This window comes from Cygnus atratus, chromosome 1, assembly GCF_013377495.2.
Source record: "Cygnus atratus isolate AKBS03 ecotype Queensland, Australia chromosome 1, CAtr_DNAZoo_HiC_assembly, whole genome shotgun sequence".
Taxonomy (NCBI): domain Eukaryota; kingdom Metazoa; phylum Chordata; class Aves; order Anseriformes; family Anatidae; genus Cygnus; species Cygnus atratus.
Window position 1 is genome coordinate 42970509 of NC_066362.1, and position 22191 is coordinate 42992699.

At 38.3% G+C, this 22191-nt stretch overlaps 1 pseudogene; it reads right to left on the minus strand.

Annotated features, from left to right (window-relative positions):
• Positions 1-832: 832 nt before the first annotated feature.
• Positions 833-18357, minus strand: LOC118246872 (liprin-alpha-2-like; annotated as a pseudogene).
• Between the last annotated feature and the right edge of the window lie 3834 nt (positions 18358-22191).

The following is a 22191-nucleotide window of genomic DNA, read 5'->3' on the forward strand; positions in this document are numbered from 1 at the left end:
CATCATGTTAGTCTTTTCTGCAAAACTTGCAATGCAGCAGCAAACAGTATTTTTCTGCAGAACTCTGGAAGGATAACAGATTCCTAGCCATATTTAAAAGAGAAGTGGTGAGAAATGAAACATGGACTCTGGTTCTAGATTTGATCTAAAGCTGCATCCAGCTCAGAATATCTTTTCTTTACCACTGGTCATTTCTGAATGATTTGGGAAGCATGAGATTCTCTGTAATGGATAACTCTGGGAGATTTTCTGTACAGGGGACGTTCTGTCCTAGTTTTATTCAGCTACCTGATGTTTTAAATGGATCCATATCTCTTATTAAAAGAAAAATAAATAAATAAATAAAAAAGCAATAAACAAATAAACAAATAAATAAATAAATCTCTTCTGCTTTACTAGATTTTTTTCCCTCTCTTGAGCTCCTGGTAGAACTATTTCAGGTTCTCATAAAGTAAAATCAGTGCCCTGTGCTCTCTCTCTCCCCCGTGTTCTAGCTCTAAGTTTGAGAGCACACAAGTATGTTATGCTTGGTGAGCTATCATCTGAAGAGAAGTTGTCTGTAAACTGTCTCATCTGCTAAGGTGGCACCAGCAGAGAGAACCTGCTACTTGAGGTGGGGAAGGAATGGTGTAGTGTCTCCTGGACTGAGCTTAAGGCTGTTGTCTTAACCAAGTGGCCACCTTAGTGAGTCAAAGTTAGTACCTCTGCTCCAAGCTGTCTCTTGCTTGAATAATGCCAAAGAATACTGGTTGTAGTGTACATAAAGAGGTTTCATGATGGCCCCTTATGAATACTCACAACAATTCAGTGCTGGCTTCTTTGCTGGGCCTTGTCAGCATGAGTATGTGCGAACTGTTGAGCTGCCTAACCTCTGCAGTTGTGATGAAGCAACTGCAAATTGCAAGGAAAAAAAAAAAAAAAAAAAACTGAACCTCTTTAAAATCATGAAGAAAATAAATCAGTCTGTTTCCCAGTGGAAGGATGGCTGCTAAACTGCTCTGTGACTTTCTCTGACATTATCTGGGCATGGTGCAGTGCAGAACTCATTCAAAATCTCTTCACGTCTGGTCTACTATTGAATCTGCCTTCCTTAAGTAAGTACAGTTTAAAATTTTATTTTATTGAAGTCCTCACAATGTACTTGTCATGATGTTTAAATACCACAGTGTTCTCATCACTGGAAGATAGGAAGCCAAATTCTGGATAAAGATGTAGGTCTTCAAAGCTACATACTTTTAAGTCTACTGAGTTCTGGACCCAGCTCAGCAATAAACCGTCTGGAAGATCTGCAGTAAATCGCTAAATCTTCTCTGTGCCTTAGTTCCGCAACTGTAAAATGGGAATAGTATCTTCTACTTTATAGTAAGGCTAAAAGATGAAGTCTATAAATGTTTGTAATGTTCTTAGCTACTACAGTAATGTTGGCCATGGAAATGCCAAGGAAGCTTGCACCTTTATTTGTGCATGGATTTTGCCTTGGAATGGATTCTTGTCTTACGACTTCAAAATTGCCAAAAAGTGCAGGATTAAAAGCAAAGGGTGCACATGAGCAGTGGAGTCAATGGAATATAGTGATGCAATCAGTAAATTATTCAATTTGTATCTGCAATTATAAAGTAATATTTTTAAAAGGCAAGATACTTTAATGGAATTTAGATGGTTGTATTTTCCTGCCAAGTTTGTTAAAGAATTACAAAATGTAATCACTACCGTGTATTACGTTACTGTAATATAAATCTATTCATAGACCTAAGCCCTCTCATGAGGCAACAAAGAGCAGTATTTGAAATGGGACAGCCTGTGCACTGGTACTTCTCAGAACTGACAGGTGTACTCACATGTTTTCTGTTGTCCATATACCTGAAGGAATAGCTGCAGTGGGATTTTCCCCTTCTCCCTGCCTTCTTAAAACAATTTTAAAATTTCACTTATTTATTATTTATGATCTGCTTGATACTTTTCAAGTCATTGCTGCATTAATATATCTTTTAGAAGTGGAAAGATTTCCAGAGAAAACTAAGACTAGTCTACAGTAATGGAAGTAGTATCTGAATTTCAGTATTTGTTAACTGCTGGTTGTTATTAGTTCTTAGCAACTTCAGTTATTTGATGGTTTGAAAGTCAAGTAGGAAAATAAGGATGATAGTCCCTTGTAAGTTCATCCTCCAAAATAAACTCCACCTAGTAGAGAGGCTTATGAGCTGAGAAAGGTGCTTCGATACTATATGTAATCCTAGATGCATGTCAGTAAATTAATTCCTCTCTTTCTGAGTGTTTTCTTTGCACCCTGACAGCCTGAAGCAAACAAGAAAAAAAATCAATAGTGCGCCAAGTCAGTGAGTGCTTTTCCATTCCCTAATTTTACTTTCCCAGCCTCCTTATGCTAGGTAGATGAACTCAGCCGTTCCGTTGCAGGGCAAACATACACTAAAAGTCAATTTAGCATACTAGAATAAACCTCTTGCTTTTCAACGGTAAGTGCAGAAACGAGTTCATACCATCAGTTGCCATTTTCCAAGACTGCCCCGATGTCGTGGTTAGTCTGAACCCGGCTGGCAGTATTTCGGAGGAGTCAGGCATCATGCTGATGCCGTGGACCTCACGGGGAGTGAACTGTCATCGCCAGGAGGGGCCGCGTCTGAAGTTCTTGTCGTCACTCTGTCAAGACACAGAGTTGTATTGGATAAAGCAAAATGAAGTTTGTGATTGGTAATCTGCCTGCTGCCTCTCCCACTGTCAAATTTGTTTCGCAGCAAATGCCCTGCTTTCTTGCACTGCATCCAGTAACCACAATTCATTTGAGACACTTGTATAAAAGTAAATGCTTCAGAAATATTAAATGCTAGAGTGGAAAGCTTTCTTTATGATATTTTGCTATACTGGAGGATTCTGCTAAAGCAGAACTTAGAAGTTAGTTCTCTTCCAAATACAGTGATTTGTTACTGTATTTGATGCAGTGATTTGTTGCTGCATTAGGAGGCTTACATAAAGTGCTAATAAAGAATTAAACACTCATGTATACACAGAATCATAGGCATTTTCATCACGTACTTAAAAGTTTTGTTCCTCATTGAACTTGAACATTTGTGTGACAGACTCTTACCTTAAGATGAATATTTTACGTAGGTCGATTTTAGATTTCCCCATCTGAGGTAACTGCCCCAAATCCCACTCTAAGATACATTGATTATCTTCAAAGAAATACCCCTCCCCCCCAAAAAAAAAAAAAAATCCACTTTTTTCTCTGGTTTTTTTTTTTTGATAAGAAAAGGTGTAAGTATCCCAAGGAATAAGTTGCATGGGCACCCCCACACACACCTCCCCACACTCCGGTCATTGAATCTTCCACTCCTTTCTGCATTTTAACTCTACGTAAAGTGTTCATCTTAAGGTAAGAGTGCAGAACAAAATTTAGCTCCCCAAATGATATGGATATGTAGCCATACAGAGGTCACTTTAAAAACCTTGTTTGGTATTTCCTTTTTTTAATACCTGTAACTGCCTCTTTTGAACAATGTGTGTGAATTCTTCATGTCTTCATGCATTGCATTCAATGTATATATTTTACTATGATAGTTAATAAATACTTAAAATTAATTACTTCCTCGAGTCGTCTTTCAGTTCCTAGTGCAAAAGGTTGTTGTATTCTCTCTCAAGGATCTGCCGTGCCTAGAGATACCAAAGTAAAAAATTAAAATGGTTGAAGAGGGATGAATGGCAATCGTGGGTACAGATTAACCAGAAGTAGCATGAGCAAACTTGCCTGGGTGTTTTGTGTTGGCGTCTGTAAGAGTAAAGCTAAACTGCAGTAATCAAAGTTTTCATCCAGTGTTATAAGTGAACCATGTACACCACTTTCTAGAATATTATTTGCATATTCTCGCAGGCCAATAGCTTGTATCCAGTGTATGATTCGATCGTTGTTCCACACCAGCGCATCTGAAAGGACACACTACCTCAGTCTCCTGGTCACTGATAGCGTCCAAAGTATACAGGTGCATGCATTCATACTGCTTTAATTTAATATGAGGAATACCAGGAAACTATTAATATAGCTTTAATGGCCTCAACATCTCCCAAAACCCCAAATTGTGGGAGTAACTGTGGTTTTAGTTACCTTCATGTTGAATGTTTATTCTGAATTGGTTCCAAGGTGCCGCCAGAGGGCATCTGCAGAACACAATTCCTCCCACCTCTTCTAGATAACCTTGTCTCCGTTTATCAGGTGTAAGATGACATACTCTCTGTGACTTGCTGAGACAAGCACCTCACTTTCAGACAGATGAACTTAAGGCAAGAGAGTAACAGAAAGTAAGAAGCCTGAGAAAGGACAGTGGTGGAATTAACACCCCCCAAACTCTTTTCAATTCTTAGGCAAGATTTTACAGTTTAACAGTGCAAGGGCACAGGAGAAATAACAATTCCTCAAGGCTTCACTTGAGACCTTTGTATTAAACATTTGGCGAGTTAGGTCAGCACCTACCATTTTATAACTTGCCAGAAAGCAAACGAGGAGTTCACAGTTTTAGAGACTAAAACTCTTTTTAGTTTTGAAAGCTAGTAGAGCTGTTCAGGTCCCTGCCAATTATAAAGCTAAGGCAACAAAATGAGCTTGGAAATAATTTTTGAGGATTTTTCTCTTAAAAAAAAAAAAATTACTCTGTTAGATTAAAAGAAAATCACTCACACTGATCTCTGTACTGGTGAGTGGGAAATGCAATGCTGTGTTTTGTGTTGCTAAGTGATGGGGACTGTTCCTGAACCCTCTGCAGAAGTACAGCTAAGGTAGCATTTCCTGGGAGTGGCGTTCTCCATCGCCAGGCCAAGAGCATCCCAAACTTTGGGGTCAGGATGTGCTGAAACACAGCGTGGCAGCCAGTGATCAGAGAGACCAAATCCTGCTTGGGACCATGTCTAGCTGACTGATGCCCAGCAGGGTGGACTAGATGGGGGTTATTATCCTTCTCCTGAAGCAAGTGAGGCACCACCAGGACCCGAGACCAATAACCAAATCTCCACGGGAGCCTCCAGCGCTGCCTGCTCAAGCAACCTGGCACTGGTGCCTCTGCACCCACTTCCAGATCTCTGAGCAAAAGAGCATGTTCACTGCAGCCATTCACTCTTCTATTTCCTCCTCTTTTTTTTTTTTTTTTTTTTTTTTTTTCCAATAAGGTCAGTTCTGCTAGAGGCTATTCCTATATTTATCAAGCAGCTGCCTCAGTGGCCACTCCTCCAATCAACCTTTTCTGTGGTGCACATTGTGAAGTAAGAAATCAAGGGCAAATTCAAAAAGCTTCAAAAAGCAGGAGCATAGTGTTAGGGCCCTGAGTGCTCCGATGTCCCAGCGTTGCCCCCGTGGGTCCCAGTGAGCTGCAGGCTGTTTGGCCTTCTTCTGAGACTGAACAAGGGGTTAATAGTGTCAAGCTTCAAAAGAACAAACATTCTCAGTATTCGTTCCCAGGAACTATCACCTTTTATTTCATGCTGACTCATTTCTCTTCGCTTTTCCAGTTCTTTTCTATCATAATTCAACCTCTTTAAACACATGATTCCATACTGCAAGCTTTTTCTGTTATTTAAAGAGAAACATTTACAGAGTTAATAAAGAAAATTTTGAAGATGGGAACATATTTAGGATGTATTTCCTGCATGTCACATGAGGTGTTTCATGGTGCTAATTTAGCAAATCTTGAGGCAAGAGAGGACAGTGAAATCGTTAAAAAAAAAAAATCCACAGACTTTAAAAATGAAATGGACAAAACCAAAATGAAAACATTTGAATACATGTTCTAGTGTAAGAAACCCCAAACATTAAAAATTGTATTCAGAAAAGGTCTGCCCTTGGGAGCTCAGTGAAATGATTTGTCAAATCAGTCCTCAAAAGTTGTCAAATCAGACAGTAAATTTAACAAAATCCACTTCTTGTCACATAAACATCATTCCCCCTAAAGTCTAAATGCCTTTATTTCCATATTTCCAATTTAGCTTCCTGGCTATATCCCTAGATAACCTGAGCAATGTCAATTTGCTGGTACTGTTAACAGCCTTTAAGTGCTACACACAATAATTTTTCATTACTGTGAGATCTCAGGGCTTCAAATGTTAGTCTGCCATTTTCTGATACTTTAAACTGCTTAATAAATTATTAGTGGTTCTGTATTGTCGTGGCTTTATTTATACATTAATGGTTTCCTGCTCATTATGAAATGATCCATAAAAGTATCTTAGTTATGAGAGAGAATTGTGATGCAGTAGCTATTACTAAAGGAATATCTCCATTCACATTTCTGACACTTAACACATACTTTTAGCTGTAGTTTTCCAAGCCAGAACAACAAATAGCCAGTGCTGTTATTCTGTGCAGCACTGAGCACTGCATCACACACAAGAGGCTTTATACATGCAGTCTTTATGCAAACATACCGATGAAAGCTGTCCACCATTTTTAAGTGCACACGCACATCTGTCTTCGTCAGATGGTTTAACATCCTTGCATCGACCAGGCACTCCATAAAATAACTGCGGTACTGAGGTAAACCAAGACTGGGGAGCCATTCGCTACCTATCCATTCGCGGTTCATATCACCGTAAGCCCGTGTCTACAGAAAAATTAAAAGTAAAGAAAAAAGGGGAGATCATTTCTTAAGTTTGTTCATGGTTGCACCACAGACTGAAGAGCATGTATCAATATACACTGGTTCTAGTTAGACTTCTTAGTTTAGAAAATCTGTCTAAAGGAAAAAAAATCCATTTTTTCATTGTATCAACATTTGAGTTGTTAGCCACTGTGAGATATTTGTTACTAAAAGCAATGCTTTGCATTTTTCATCTTTTTTTCTATCTTTGCAAAATTCGAACAACTGTTGTAATACAAAATCATAGTTTCAATTTTGAGTTTTAAATGCTTGCAAACATATTACACAACCAAAATGTGTTTGTTTAATGGTCTTACTGGCTTTCAGTTAAACTTCTGGATTATTCTGTTAATCAGATATTTTCAGCTGTGGCCATCTTAAACCAAAATGCATCATATGCAGAGCTCAATAAATGAATTCTTTAAAACAGGAGCAAGCCAAATTCCTTATAGAAGCTAGGCCTGAAGCTACTATACTACATAGCTGAGATTTCAAGAGGGAGATGAAAAATAAATGTGGAACAAGCATGTGAATGTTGAGATATTTTTTATATAGTTTGCATAATGAAGATAAAAAATAGACACATTTTGTATCATACTAATGTCAATTATTTCAGCACTATTGCAGTTAACAGAAAAAAAGAACACATAAATTGCAAGATTAACATCTCCTTAAGAGGGTGGTTCTCAAAACTGATTTTCAAGTCTAACTACTGTTTTTATTTTGGTATGTCTCCTGTCATAGACAAAAGGATAACACAGTGCAAGCTACGTATACTGTCTGTGGGGGAAAATACAGTACTCCCCTCTCTCATTCTTGTGAGATTTTGAAGAGAAGAGGAATGCCATAAGTAAAGACAATAAGATTGTGTGTGTTATCTATTATACAGAGAGAGAAGGAAATTTAATAATTTAAATACGTGATAGTCCAACTAAGAAGAAAAATATTATTCCTTATTATACAAGACAATCTGTAGACTGATGCTTGAGTATGATTTATAGAGTTGTGCGTCTGATTTTTTCTAAAAACATCTGGTGTAATTTTAGAAATGTTGGCTCTCTAACTAGGCATACTTTATTAGCCTATTCTCAAAACTGAGGATAATCTTTTCTTGGTTTAGCTGGGAGGTAGAATCTACCTCTAAAATATCTCTAAAATGTATCTAGCTGGGAATACTTTAGACTTTCTGTGCCTCTGTGGATTTACCAAGCAAAAATCATGGGCATAATAGGATGTGGGAACATAAGGAAAGTGACCTAACATGTTTACCTCTATGACCTTACTGGTGCCACTAAGGGACATGGCCTAGTGACAGGACTCGGTAGGTCAGGTTGATCGTTGGATGATCTTGAAAGTCTTTTCCAAGACTAAATCATTCTCTGATTCCTACTGTACTATGCCCTGATGCAGGGACGCTGCCAAGCATCCCTATCTGCCATGATGCAAAAACCTTTTCCCATCCTGTGATTCCCCATATGGCAGTGGGTCACCACAAAGGGCCTGACTCAGAGCTGGGTTTTTGAGTCCTCCATTCAAACGGATGGCTGCTGGTCCTTCATTTCGTAGCACATGCTGCTCCAGGGTAAAAACAAACCAACAAACAGAAAAAAAGGACAGGTAGAGTTAGGTCTGCAGAGGGGAGTTTTAGAACATGTGGACTAGAAACAACCCCCTCATCTATAATTCCGGTGAGACTTTGAGGCTTTGCTGTAAGTAGAGAGAGTGAGACTGCACACGTTTGTGCATATTCAGAGGACAACAATCCTCCAAGTGGAATGCATGAACACAATCTCCTCTATTGATATGACTGGCAAATGCTTTATGCTGGCATTTGGGTTAGTCTAAATGCCCTCATTCTTTCAGAATATTTTGGGCCATCAAACTACTTGCCTTCTGGATATCAAGATACTTGCAGCTATTTATTTTGGATGGTTTAATCCTTGATGCTTTATTCCTGAGAGTTTAAGAAAATAGCTGGGTATGTAAAATAAAAGATTGTATTGAGGACCCTGAAAACACCATGTTGTATATGCTAACTGCAATTTCTTTTAAGAAAAATATTTATAGCATGTCCAGAGTTTTTGTTTTTGTTTTTGTATTGAAGAATACTAAAATGTACACATTACAATTCACTCATGAGGTACTACCACAATACTAAAATGTACAAATTATAGTTCACTCATGAGATACTACCACTATACCATACTCCTTTTTGCCTACTGATACTGATTTAATTGTTATCGTTAACTTTTCATTTAAAAAAAAAAAAAGTGAAGGAGTCATGCCTGAGCCCAGCTGCCTTCTTCAGACTCCTTCTGTGTTATCAGCAGGAAGCAATTAGTAAAGCAAGTAAAAAGACGATAAAAATGAGTTATAAAGAAGTGTTTTTCATGTGTATGGTAAACTTACTACAAATGAAAACATACATGTAGAATGTGCTCATAAATATTGGAACTCAAGTCACCAGCAATGCCCTCGGATGAGCTATATGAAGAATTACAAGACTAAAACTATAAAATTTTAGTAGGGCAAATCTAGCTCTTTTCAAGATAGAAAATCTTTACAGCTTGGTGAAACTTTACAGCATTATCTCAAACACTTTGTATAGTTTTACAATCAAAACACAATCATTTACTTCCCAAAATTGGATATTATAAATATCATTTTCTATTTCTAGTTAGATCTCACAACGTTCACAAGACAAAGCTGTGTTCTTGTAAAGGATTGAAAAGTGCCTTTCACACAGCAACTTTATGGCAAAAAATAAATTGCTCTGGCTGACCAGTTAAACAGGATCAACTTTACTTCTGCCTGATTGAGTGTTGTTATATTTGGTTTTTACCAGCAACAATAAAACTGAAAAAAAGTACCTTGGTTGTAAAAAAAAAAAAATATATTGATGAAAATCTACTTCATGAACGTTCATGAGAAAATACAGAAGCAAAAAGAAAATACCACAAGCATACATTTCTACGAAGTAAGTAGTCTTTACTGCATTAAAATTTAGCTTTAGTACCTCTCACCATTTATGGGTTAGGCTGACTGTAAAGTTTTCCAAATTAAAGATTTTTTCAAACAGCTCATTTTTGGATTACATCGCATCGTGTTTTATAAACACTATTATGGAGTTGTTATGGACTTAATGGACTGCTAAAAATAGACCTAAAATAACGTATGCTTCAAGGAAAAGAAAAAAGTCAGAACAATCAATAAAATGTATTAATATTCGTGTGTCCCCTGAAGCAGGGAGATGTTTGAATAAAGCTAAATAGAAATGACACACTCCATGCACCCTAAATCAAAGAGCATAACTATGCTAGTATGGACATGAAAGACTTGGCATTCAGTGAAAACTCCGAGTTGTGTTATGCACCTTTCTCAATACTTTTCTTATTTGTTCTGGTTCATCAGATACAAAATTATGTTTAGAAGGGGTACCAGGGAAATGTTGCACCTGAAACTGCGACATGATTTCATTTCACTAAATGAGGTTTCACATTGGCAGGAAAAAAGCAATGTAAAACTCCAAAGCTGTTTTTACTTTCGTACATTTGTGACTTGCAACACAGTTTGTAATTTATTTTTCTGAGAAATGGTGGAATTGTTCTTTCTAATGTCATGCTTGGGAAGCAGCCCTACAGAGGCTATGGCATCTGTGTTAAAGCAGATGCATCCTAGTTCTCTTCTGAGCACTGAAACAATGCATAAATGTGAATGGAAAGACAAACCGTTTTACCTGGAGCAGCAAGATTTTCCATTTCTTGATGGATCTCCCAAACATTGCCTGAGGGCTATGAACAAGGCCCACAGGGAGGCAGGAGGGATCCACATTAGGTAAGCAGTGGTCAAGAAGAAAGGCAGCACCACTGTAAGTTAACAGCGTATAGCATCACCATCAGCACAACCACGATCTTGCCTCTACCGAGCTGCAACTAGAGACAACTTTAGACAACTTGGTTTGCGTCTTTGTTAGAGAACAGACATAAGCCTGAACAGACGTGATGGAATATTTCAGCTAGGACTGATGGATGAACACAGTCACAAGGGAAAGACGAATTAAAGCTGCATTTCACGTGCAAGGGGCAAATACAACCTTTAGCTCTGTCTGGAGGTAAGCTTCATTTCTCAAAGATTTTCCAGCCTAAATATTCTGCACCCATCACATGCTCATATTGTAATCTAAATAATGATTGCTTCCCCCACATTTCTGTGAATTAAAAACGTCAAGAGAATACATTTGTTATTACTGTTTTTCCTCATTGTATTCTTTTCAGTCAGATCATTACTAGGGCAATGAGATGAGGCAGGGAGGGGGATGTGGAAGCCTGCTGTGCATAAGGGTGAAATGTGCTGCACTTTCTTGAGAGCTGCAGTAAATTAATTCCTTTCCTGAGAAAGAAGAGAGGCAGAAAGACTTGGGATTCAGAAATGCACGGTCCAGGGCAGTGCAGCATCATGCTGTCAATTACTTAATGAGAAGTCAAGAGCAAAGCAAAATTATTCCCAGTGCTTCTAGCTCAAATGTGCTGTATTCTTATTTCATAAGTGACAATTCTCTTATGCTCTGAAATAACATAAAGTCAAAATGGATTTGGTAAATAATTTGTTAGTAATTCAACACTGTGCTGAGTCTATTATATACACCTGCATTACAATTCATGATATTAGCATGGTTAGGACATATATAGCAGTTCTGTGCAGAGAAAGTATTAGATGGGGAACTACAATTTTTAAAGGATCTTAGCAGCATTAAGATGAAAGGCCAGTCAATGAGAACATTTGTGTCCTTTTGCCCAGTTTCTCTACTGCTTATATAGCTCAGTGGTTCTGGATCAATTGCTAAACCCCTCAAATGTATCTCAATTCTCATTTCCACCAAAAGATTCTTGATGAATTCCATGAAGATTAGAGATTACAAAATATAAATAATAGTAGTAGTAGTAGTGGTATTAACATTTTTTTATCATCATTACTTATAATATTATTATTATTTAGAAATCTGCGCTGCACTACTTAAGTAGTAGTCTTTGTCCTTCACTTCTACACCATGTTTTCCTGTAATCAAGCCTCATTTTTTAACCTGTTGTTGTTGTTGTTTTGTTTTGCTTCAGTCTTTGTTGCTTCTTTCATAGCCGTCACCATCAGCCTCTCAGCATGAAACTCCCCTCTTGTTATCTTTTTTCTTTTTCCCCTCATCAGTTTGGCCTATTTTTTCTTGCTTTCCATTAGGAGGTGCTTTTATCTGTAGCACATATATTCTTGCTCTGCCCCAGTGTACTTTCACGCTTTTTTTTATACACTCCCCTCTTTCCTTTCAAACCTATTTCTTCTCTACTTGCTTCTTTCCTGTCTGCTCCACTCTCTCCCCTTTCCCCACCAAACGCACATGCTCCACTTCTCCCTTCCGTGCTCTGCCCTCACACTTCCAATCACTGCTTCTCTTAAAAGCATGAAGAACCTAAAAGCAGCCAACTCAGACTGGAAAACATTTGAAAGGATCCAAAAGGGGGAAAGTGAACAAGATTCATAATAGTTGTATTCCTACATAACCTCTTCCCTCTCCTGCCTTAGCCCACCCCGCAAACAAAAATATGATAAACAACAAAAGAAGAGAAACACAATCTGATTTGGTTGGGAGATTTGACCTGAAGGAAGAGAAAGGCAGGTAAAATTACAAATAAGGTGCTCAATACTGATCATTTAAATAACATCAAGGTTAATCAAAAGCACATCTTTAAAAAAAAAAAAGGTATCCACTAAAGGAAAAATATCAGCGATCAACAATTGAGTGATTGATGAACAAGTACTTCCAACTCTTTAGAGGACAGTTCACAGTGATTGTGAATTGTGTGTTACCAGAGTCACTCTCTAACTACAAAAGCCTTTCTGCAGACTCCTGCAGAGTGAAGTGGGAAAGAAGAAGCTAGCTGAACAGAACTCACTGTTCTGGATGTTGGAGGTGCTGATGGACTTTTGAGTGATACCATCTCCTGGATTGCTAATAGAAGTTTTAAGAGATGACGAGGATTGCTGATGCCAATTTCTCTTTGAATCTTGGTATTGGACAAAGCAGACGTAATAGCTCCACTCTTCACATTGGCATGGCAGGCAGCAACATACCAAGCTGGCATTCCTAGCCAGAGCTGTTGAGATAAAGTACACATTCGTTGAAGGCATAGCTTAATTTCTCTCATGAAATTTATCATTTATCTATCAGCCTGAATAAGCATGGTAATACACATAAATTAGTATAACAATCATACTATTTATTAAAATGAAATTGTTTTAGAACCATTGACATGGCTTCACATGAACTCTTTTTGTTGATTTTATTATAAGCCAGAATGCAAGGGATGCTTTGGATTATTTTTACAGCTATGTTTCTCCATCACCTGGGCTACTCCTTTCCTGTACCTTTTACAAGCAAATCGTGGCACAAGTCAGTATTACTGGCGGTTTGATAGTCTTATCGTATACAGAAAACAACCTAATAAGAATTGATTAAGTCATTTTTCCCCTTTTCTACTAAAATGGCTTTATCCCTCTTTCCATGTTAGTCCCTATTGTGTACTTGTGGGCACAATCTTACCCTTCTCAGCTCATTTTTTCCAAGCACAGTGCAGATAACCTAGTGAGGACTGGGCTGGGCTGGTATGGTGTCACACTGCTGATGGAAATATTGGTTAGAAGTCACAGCAAAGTGTGAACACAGCTACAGAAGATATGTACTTGCCACTTGAGAGTTTTTTTCTTGTGTTAGACTTAGTAGCCTAGGTCATCATCAGCCCTGTGTTTAATTTCTAACTGCGCTGAAGTACTGTGTGGCTGATAACAAATCTACAACTTACCTGGAAAACATTTTCTTAAAAGACAGCTGTTAGACCACTTTTATGACACAGAGAAAACAGAGTGTAATGTCAGATTTCAAAAGAGCTCAGACAGGCTTTTCTGTACTGACTGTTCTGATGTCTCAGTAAGCTTGAGGAATGACTACACCATGTCTCAAAAAGCCCTTTCTGCTGATGGATGAGCAACTGCACCCCATCCAATGCGAGTCTGAACCTGAAAAATATGATCAAATCCCAGCTAACCGCAATGAAATACAAAGTTTCTAGAAAGTCAAAAAATGAAAACAAAAATTACATAGATGACATCCAGCTGTGCTTAAACAAAGCTCCATGTGGAAACTATGCAAATGTATTTAATGTTCACATTAAATTTGATTATTTTTTTCATACATGCACTTGAAAAGCAGGAAAACATAAACATTGGGAGTTATTCACCTTGCAGAAATAGGTTTATATGTTTGCTGCTTGTTAGGTAAATGAGTTCTTTAACAAATTAGGTAAATTTGTTCTTTAAATTTGTTCAACAAACAGCTGTCTCTATCAGAAAATGAAGGTAGATGAAAACAGTTCCTAAAAGCAGGACACATTCATCGTGCTAGGTAGCAAATCGACAGATCAAGACTGATATACTTTTCCACCATTATTTAAGAAAAGTCACGGTTCTTAAAATATATCTCATCTGTGCCTGCGCTACATACAAATGACCAGAATAAAGGCTAATGCTGAGAAGCTGAGTGCTGAAAAGTTTGGAAATGTCACAACTGCGATCACGTGTAGTACTTTAATTTGGTTCTTTAGCTCCTTTAATATTAATTTCAGTTTTTATTCCAAGGGTCACACATTGCATTTTCCCCAGGAGAGGATGAAATGTATACAGAGTCCATCTGATGACTGAATAAATTCAGTACTTCTGCGTTCATATCTTTTTTGTCATTAGTATGCTATTTGGATTGAATACCGCTACACAAACTTCTGCTTGGGCTACTCTCACTATGTTTCCCAAGAAGTTCATAGATACCAATTTCTCTTTATAAGCTGTCTTTGAGACAGCACGAAGCATATCCTATTTTGCAGATAAGATTCAAGGCTAAAAAAAAAATTTAAAAAAAATGATTAGGGCTTAAATTGTCAGAAATGTCTTCACATTTTACTTCACCATGAAGAACATTAAGGGTCAGATCGTTTTCAGTACTTAGAATTGTCTAGACCTTTGCATGTTCACCCTTCCATCAAATCAGTTTTGATTGTAATAGTGGATATTTCTGACTGATACAAATCCAACTACAGAACTGTCAAACTGTCATGAAAAAGTCTGTTAGTAGCCAAATTAACAAATGCTCTATATTAACAGTTTGTTTGTTTTGGAAGGAAGATATAATCTAATTTTCCAAGATCATGTTTGAACACTTGAACTGCCTTTCTGCAGTTTTCACTTCATCTTTTTCATTAGGAACCTTCAATTACAACACGAAGCAGAAGTTTTGTAGGTGCCAGTTTCTTTCTTTCCTCATCCTTTACTTATTCCCTGAACATACTTCTGTTAAAGTTTCTGAGGAGGGCTATTATTTCTAGTCAAAGGGAAAAACTGCAAATTTTGCCTAATGATCAATGGGTGATACCCACAACAGACATGAGAATAGGTGGGTATATATTCAGATGCTTGGTACAAACAAGGAAGAGATGTTGCTCCTTTAACCAACAAAGAGCTTGTATCTGCACAGAGCTGGTACAGCCTTGCCATATAGGAGTGATTATCCATGTGTGTAAGAACGTCCTTACTTTTTGCCTTCTTGTCCCCTCAAGGTCTGGGTAAGTGTTTTTTGAAAAGTTCCTTCACATAAAATAGTCATTGATTTTTGTCAAGATTGGCAGACAGCTCTGCTGAATAAATTTCTCTTGATGTATTCCAAAATCCATTCATGCACACTCTCCAAATAAAGGGGAGCCTTCTGCAGCTAGATCGGTTTTCAGAGACGAAGGAACGGCCTGTCTAAATCAGAGGGATTTCAGCCTGGATCTCCCACATCCCAGGTGAAAGTGCCTAACACTTCTGCCTATTTTGAATGATATCTAGGTAAATTAGCCCTTTCCAATATTATATTTGAAAATGGACCAAAGTCACAAATTCGTTAAATTTGTTAAAAATTCTGCAGATGTAGTTTTTGTGTTAAACTCAAATAAAATTTAATAGCTACTTTTTCTCCTTAGCACACCATCCTGTATAAACTGTCTTAGGATTTTTTAGATATTTAGGGACTGAGAAATTATGAGATTTCATGAATTTGGGGTTCAATTCCAAGTGCAGTAGTAGGGCATGCTCGAGTGACGATAGTCCTCTTTGCCCCATCCCCACTCCCCTGTGCAATCCCACCTTGCTTTTTTCACCTCCAGTCTCTGTTTCACAGCACCCAGTGTCAAAATATTCTTAGTGCTGATGGCACAGTGAGCCAGGGAAAGAGGGGGAGACTTCAGCAGTCTCTTCTGAAATCTGTAAGGACAAGGGTGCAGAAGCAGCCTGCCAACGTGACACATTTCAAAGCTGTGACTAACGCTTACCTCTAGCCAGGCAACCACTGTCAGCCTGTCCCACTGGGCGAAAGGCAAGCCCTTTCTCCGAGCTTCTTCCAGAAGTTCATATCTAAAAATGGATCAAAAAGCGTTACATACACAGAGCAGTGCATATGGACAATATAGTTACAGCCATGTCTTGTTGTTAAGGGTAACAATAGGTAAGTACAATGACACTCATAGGAAGGGCATAGAAAATGCAATGAACAATACAGCTCTTTCCCATTTTGGAATGTATTCCTTATTCTATTCCCAACTCCAATTTTTTTTTTAAATCTTCTTGGTGCATTTTGACATCCTTTTTACCACTTAATGTACAAAAGGATGTTAGGTGGTTTCTACCTGTTCTCATCTGAAGCAATAGAGATCTGGGGTAACCCGTATAAAAGGACCACCCAGATAACAGAAGACATTGGGGAACAGAGAAAACTGTGGGAATCCTCCTGAGACTAGCTTAGCTAAGGTCTGGTAATGACCAAGAATGGCCTTAAATAGCCTTCTTCTAGACTTGAGCTAAGCTTGGATATAATGCAGCAGGGTCTGTGGGGTCGTTGTGTTTGAAGCACTAAACCTTGCCAGAACAGCTATGCACCATTCTGGGGTCTCTGGAGTACAGCTGTTCTGCATCTTAAATAAGACATCCATGGTTAATAATGAATTGGTTGTAGCTTTAGTAGTTCCATTTTTTTTATTGTTTATATCCAAAAGGAGATCCATGTGGTTTACTGATGTATATATTTCTGTGCGTAGAGAATTTATGTGGTTTCTCAGTTTTATACATATATATATGGGTATATTTTTACAGAACTGATTGGATACCAATCTGACTCCTGCCTCTGCAGCTTCTCTGGACTGCAATGAGTGTGTAAGAAAAACTGTGGCAAAAAATAATAATAATAATAATAATAATAATAATAATAACAATAATAAATACATTTTTTAAAAATCTCAAGGCTTAAAATTCACTTCTAATATAGCAATATTAAATATTTGGTAAAGTATAGGTGCGTCAGCTAGACTTTCAGGAAAATGCTCTATATTAAACACATTCAACCATTTGACTGGACATTTAACTGCCTACTGTCGCATTTTGTAACATGACTAAAGACTCAACTGTGGTGGTGGCATAGAAAAAGCAGTCCTTCAAGAGTCTTTTTTTTTTTCCTGATATTTAACAACATACGTTCTGCAGCCTCCTACTGAGTGATACACAAAAGAATGCTCTCAGCAACAAGCGGTAGTGTAAACGAAATTACACAGGGACTATGCTAATGGAGTATTAAAATTTGCTTACTTTCCCACACAACAAGAAAATCTTGGAATTACAGCTTCAGTTTTGCTCCTTCCTCCTTTATTACTACAGCCTTTGTGGTTCAGTTATCCCTTGGCAATTCTTCACTGCCTTAGCAGCCTTTCAAGTATATGTATTACAAAACCACAGCAAATAAAAGCGATGGAGCGATCTTACTCATAAGGAGTGCTGCTTTGGGGATTTTTGCACTGCCAAGGGACCAGACAGAGAATTTAGCTTAAGAAAAAAATGGAACTCAAATAGCATTTTTGCATACATGTTTAAATCCCTCATTCCGTGTATTAATAGAAAGACAGCTGCTTTAGTTTCTATGTTGCTGCTATAGTAATATGTAATACTACAAATACTTGACAGCTTTACTAAAGTTTATCTAGCTTTTCCTCCCACACATCTTTTGTAGTATAGCTTATCCATTGCCACTTGGCTGTCCAAAAACATTGAAGAGTTACCCTTGCTTTCTATGACAGCACAATCCTCAGTAAAATGAGAAAGACTTGCTATCTGAGTACACAAATGTCATGTTACCTTCAGTAGCTGGAGGTGTGGGAATCCCATATACCCAGGGAGACCCGTAGTGAAGGCCAGTAGAGACATACACACTCGGTTGCTTAGGAAAGCAGAACTGAGGCATGGCCAAACTCAGCAGATGGCCACATCCCCACATCCCAGCAATCTGTAAATGAGGAATTTGGGTTCAGCCTTCCCTCAGAGATGGTTCTGCAGGGTGCCTGTGAAGCTGCAGCAGTGCGGCACCTCCCTCCATTACCCCAAGGAGGTGGCATGGCTCCTGGGGCCACCAGGGCTGCCGGCTGGCACAGATGTCCTCAGGGAGAGACAAGCCTGTGGGGCTGCCCCTTCCTTACTTGTCTAGACTCAGTTTCCCCTGACAGGGCACAGACCCTGAAAAATCACATGGGACTTTCTCCTTCCCCAAAGCCAGCCTAAGCTCAGGGAGCAGCTCTTTTTCCAGTCTGGAGTCCCATGGAGACACCATCCTCAGAGGAACCTGATCCCAGATTTTTCCTTATCTGGGGTATTGTCTTCACCCGTCACAGCTGAAAGAGCTGGGCTGGCTCTCACAATAAATTTTAAAAAAATGGAAATTATCACTTTTTTTTTAACTGGTCACTTGCTTGTGATAGTCTTCTGCTCAGAGCAGGAGATCAGTGGCATGTGGTCTACACAGAGAAGGGATTCAGGGGGAACTTTAGTCCTCTTTCTTCAGTTTGGTGTTGAATCCCTGTGTGGCCTCAAGAACCAAGGTGCTGTGGAAGATGCCTTTCACTTTAAGTTCTTACATCCATAAAAAAAGTTACTTTCTTTATACTGGAATTATGAAGTGAGTATTTCTATGGAGTTCCCGGTGACCTTACAGCATTTGAGTTGGCCTGAGGCTTGTTTTGGAGGCTTAGCATTACTCAAATACACGCTTCAAGAGTAGGAAAGCACTTCTTTTAATTCAGAGGCAGTCTGGCTCACACAGCTAAAGGAAAATATGGTCATAGTTATAGATTTTGGCTAAAGAAATTGAGACCAGGCCAGAAATTGGTTGCTCTCTCCATATGCTACAGCTAAAGACTACAGTATGACAAACACATAATCCAAAGGGTCTTGGCATGTAGAAGAAAAGTGCTTTGGTTTGAAAATATATTTAGTGCAAAGTTAAACTTCTTTGTGCAGACATGCACCAGGAATACAGGCACCATAAGGCCCATGCCTCACTTACTGATATGGAATACTAAAAGGATTTTTGTAATATTTATTTTCCTTGAAAATAATTGTATGCTTCAGAACTTTTATTTCCTTCCCGAGGACATTTCATTTAAACACCTCTCCACCATTAAAGTTTATTTAAATTATATTTTACTTTAAAAAATAAAAATAAAAAACACTATTATGTGATTACTTTTTAAGTTAAATTAGGAGATCTGTATAAACTGAACCTTCAATTTCTAAACCAGAACTGAAAGCAGAATTTCTATTTCTTGACTGAGAGAAATATCATTTAGTTGTCAGTCATAACAAATTGTCTTTTGATATGTAGTAATACTATAGAAAGAACTCCACTCTATCAAAATAAGTTTCAAATATTATGTAGGAAAAAAACATGTATTGTTTTGATCAATATTGTAAATCATCAGAAAAATGAATCTGGTAATCTGCCTATTCTAGAATAGAATCTGAATATTTTAGAACAGCCAGAATGAACTGATGTATTTATGAGATAGCCAGTGGCTTCCTGAGCTGAAAAACAGAAGACACCAAAATCTGACTATGGCAACTGCATTTCCATTTTCCTTACGAAACCATACAAGTGACCAGAGGAGGAAGAAAAGAGAAATAACCCACATAAGCTTGTCACTCCCCCTTCCTTTCACTATAAAGACAATGTTTAGGGACAATGAATAGCATGGTGCAGTTTCTCTAGTTTTGAAGATGCTTTGCAGGGGAATGTAGGGATATTCTCCTAAGAGTGTCAGAAAAGTACTACATGTTATTATGTGTCCACTTTGCGTTGGTAAGGAAGTAGGGAATTCAAATGTAATTATTTTCATACCCATTTGGTTTCTTGGCAACATATGAAAACAGACTGATAAGGGAGAATTGGCATTAATTAAGCATTACTCAAAATGGTATTATTTTGCAGATAAGGCTTTAAACCACTTATTGCTGCTGGAATAAATTCCAAATTAAAGCTGTATTTCTTAAGTTGACATTATTACTGTTCAAGAATAAAATCCTCTTCCATTGTGGGAGAGACTGTAATATGCTACCTATAATACATTTTTACCCTGAGCCTGGCTTTGCAAAATAAGGACATTTCATGAACATTGACTATTCAGCATTTGTCCAAATTTTCACAGATGTTTGTACTCATCTGTCTTCAAGAGAGTACCTGATAAAGTGGGCTGTCTTCTCTCTCTCTCTCTCGTCTCTCTCTCTCTTTTTTTTTTTTCCAAGACAGAAAATAAAAATGACATATCATGTTGAGGAGTTGCGTGGCAGAGAAGTGGACTTGCCTCCCCTGCACTGTCTTCTGATTAAGGCCCAAAAATTACTTCTTACGGGTACTTTTATGATAACCCATTTTCTTTAACATCACTCTTCTGAGCACCAGGTACAACTACATACCACAGCTGAGCGCGTAACTGTCTTACATCATGAGGACTATGAATGCTTCGTATCCCTCTGGACATCAGAGGTACATGGAAGCAGAGGAAAGGGGGAAATGATAAGACCAAAATTATGTTATTATCCTTTAAATTTTCTCTCTCTTATATACTACTCCCTTACACAGGGCAAATTTTAGCACTGTATCAGCAGCACTCACCAACTCATTGCATAAAATGCAAGAAAATTTATTAAAAATAAGAATGTTCTTTAAATAGACTTTGTGTGGGAAGTTAACAAAATCTTAATTTATGACTTTCAATAGCATTCAGTTTTCTGTATGAAGATGGGGCTCCCCCCCGTGAAGCAAACAAGAAATAACAGCTTAGCATTTCTAGAGGAACACTTTGGCTGCAGCCTAAAAGCCACGTGTACATAAGCTCCCCCAAGCCAGCCAATCTTTTTCCCATGACCTGTCAGAAAATAGCAATGTAGGCATGTAACCAAATTAAAGCCAAAACTTTCAGCCCAGTCCTTGACCTGAATAGTGAGTGAGGATCCGGATCCTGGCATTTATATGTAATAGTTTATATGCAGCCGAAGTAAATACTGTAGTCAGAGGTCATGGGGCTAAAGTTTGAAAAGTCCTGAATAAAGAAGAGATCTCAGAAAAGCAAATTTAAATAACATTAATATCAAGAAAAGTAATTCTGATTGCTATGTTCTTTATCTGTCATGACTAGACAGATGGAAATCTATTATAGCAATTTTGCCTTTAAGGTCATTTTCTTTTCTTTATTTATTATTTATTTTATTTTATTATTTATTTATTTATTTTTAACAGGCTCTGTACTAATTTTCCTCACAGAATGACTAACAGAAATATGACCCTTGTGCACCTTTTGTAGTTAATTAATTAGGTCAACTCTAACCACTAAGCCCCTTGTCAGGTTATTCCTATAAGTGATAAGGAACAATTGACCTTAAAATATTGAAGCCAGGTAGATGAGCCTATTTCACAAGGTCTCTTGGCTCCACCCTTGTTAAGTGAAATCTGCCAGGTGTGGATCATTTGACCTTTGCTATATAGGAAGCTTGAGGTGTGGGAGTGGGTGTCAAGGTAAACCAGCTGATGTGATTTTTTTTTTTGGACTTTAGTAAAGCTTTTGACACAGTTTCCCATGGGATCCTACTGGACGAAATGTCCAGCATACAGCTGAACAAAAACATCATATGGTGGATGAGCAATTGCCTGAAGGGCAGAGCTCAAAGGGTTGTGGTAATGGGGCCACATCAGGCTAGCAGACGATCGCCAGCGGGGTCCCCCAAGGCTCTACTTTAGGACCAGTTCTCTTCGATGTTTCTATAAATGATTTGGATGTAGGACTAGAAGGTGTTTTGACCAAATTTGCCAATGACACTAAACTTGGAGGAGTTGTGTGGACTCTGCTGAGGGTGGAAAGGCCTTGCAGAGAGATCTGGATGGATTGGAGAGCTGGGCAATCACCAACTGCATGAAGTTTAACAGGAGCAAGTGCCGGGTCCTGCACCTGGGACAGGGCAACCTTGACTATGCGTACAGACTGGGCGACAAGATGCTGGAGCGCAGCCCCGCAGGGAGGGATCTGGGGTTGTGATTGATAGCAAGTTGAATATGAGCCAGCAGTGTGCCCTGGCAGCCAGGAGGGCCAACCGTATCTTGGGATGCATCAAGCAC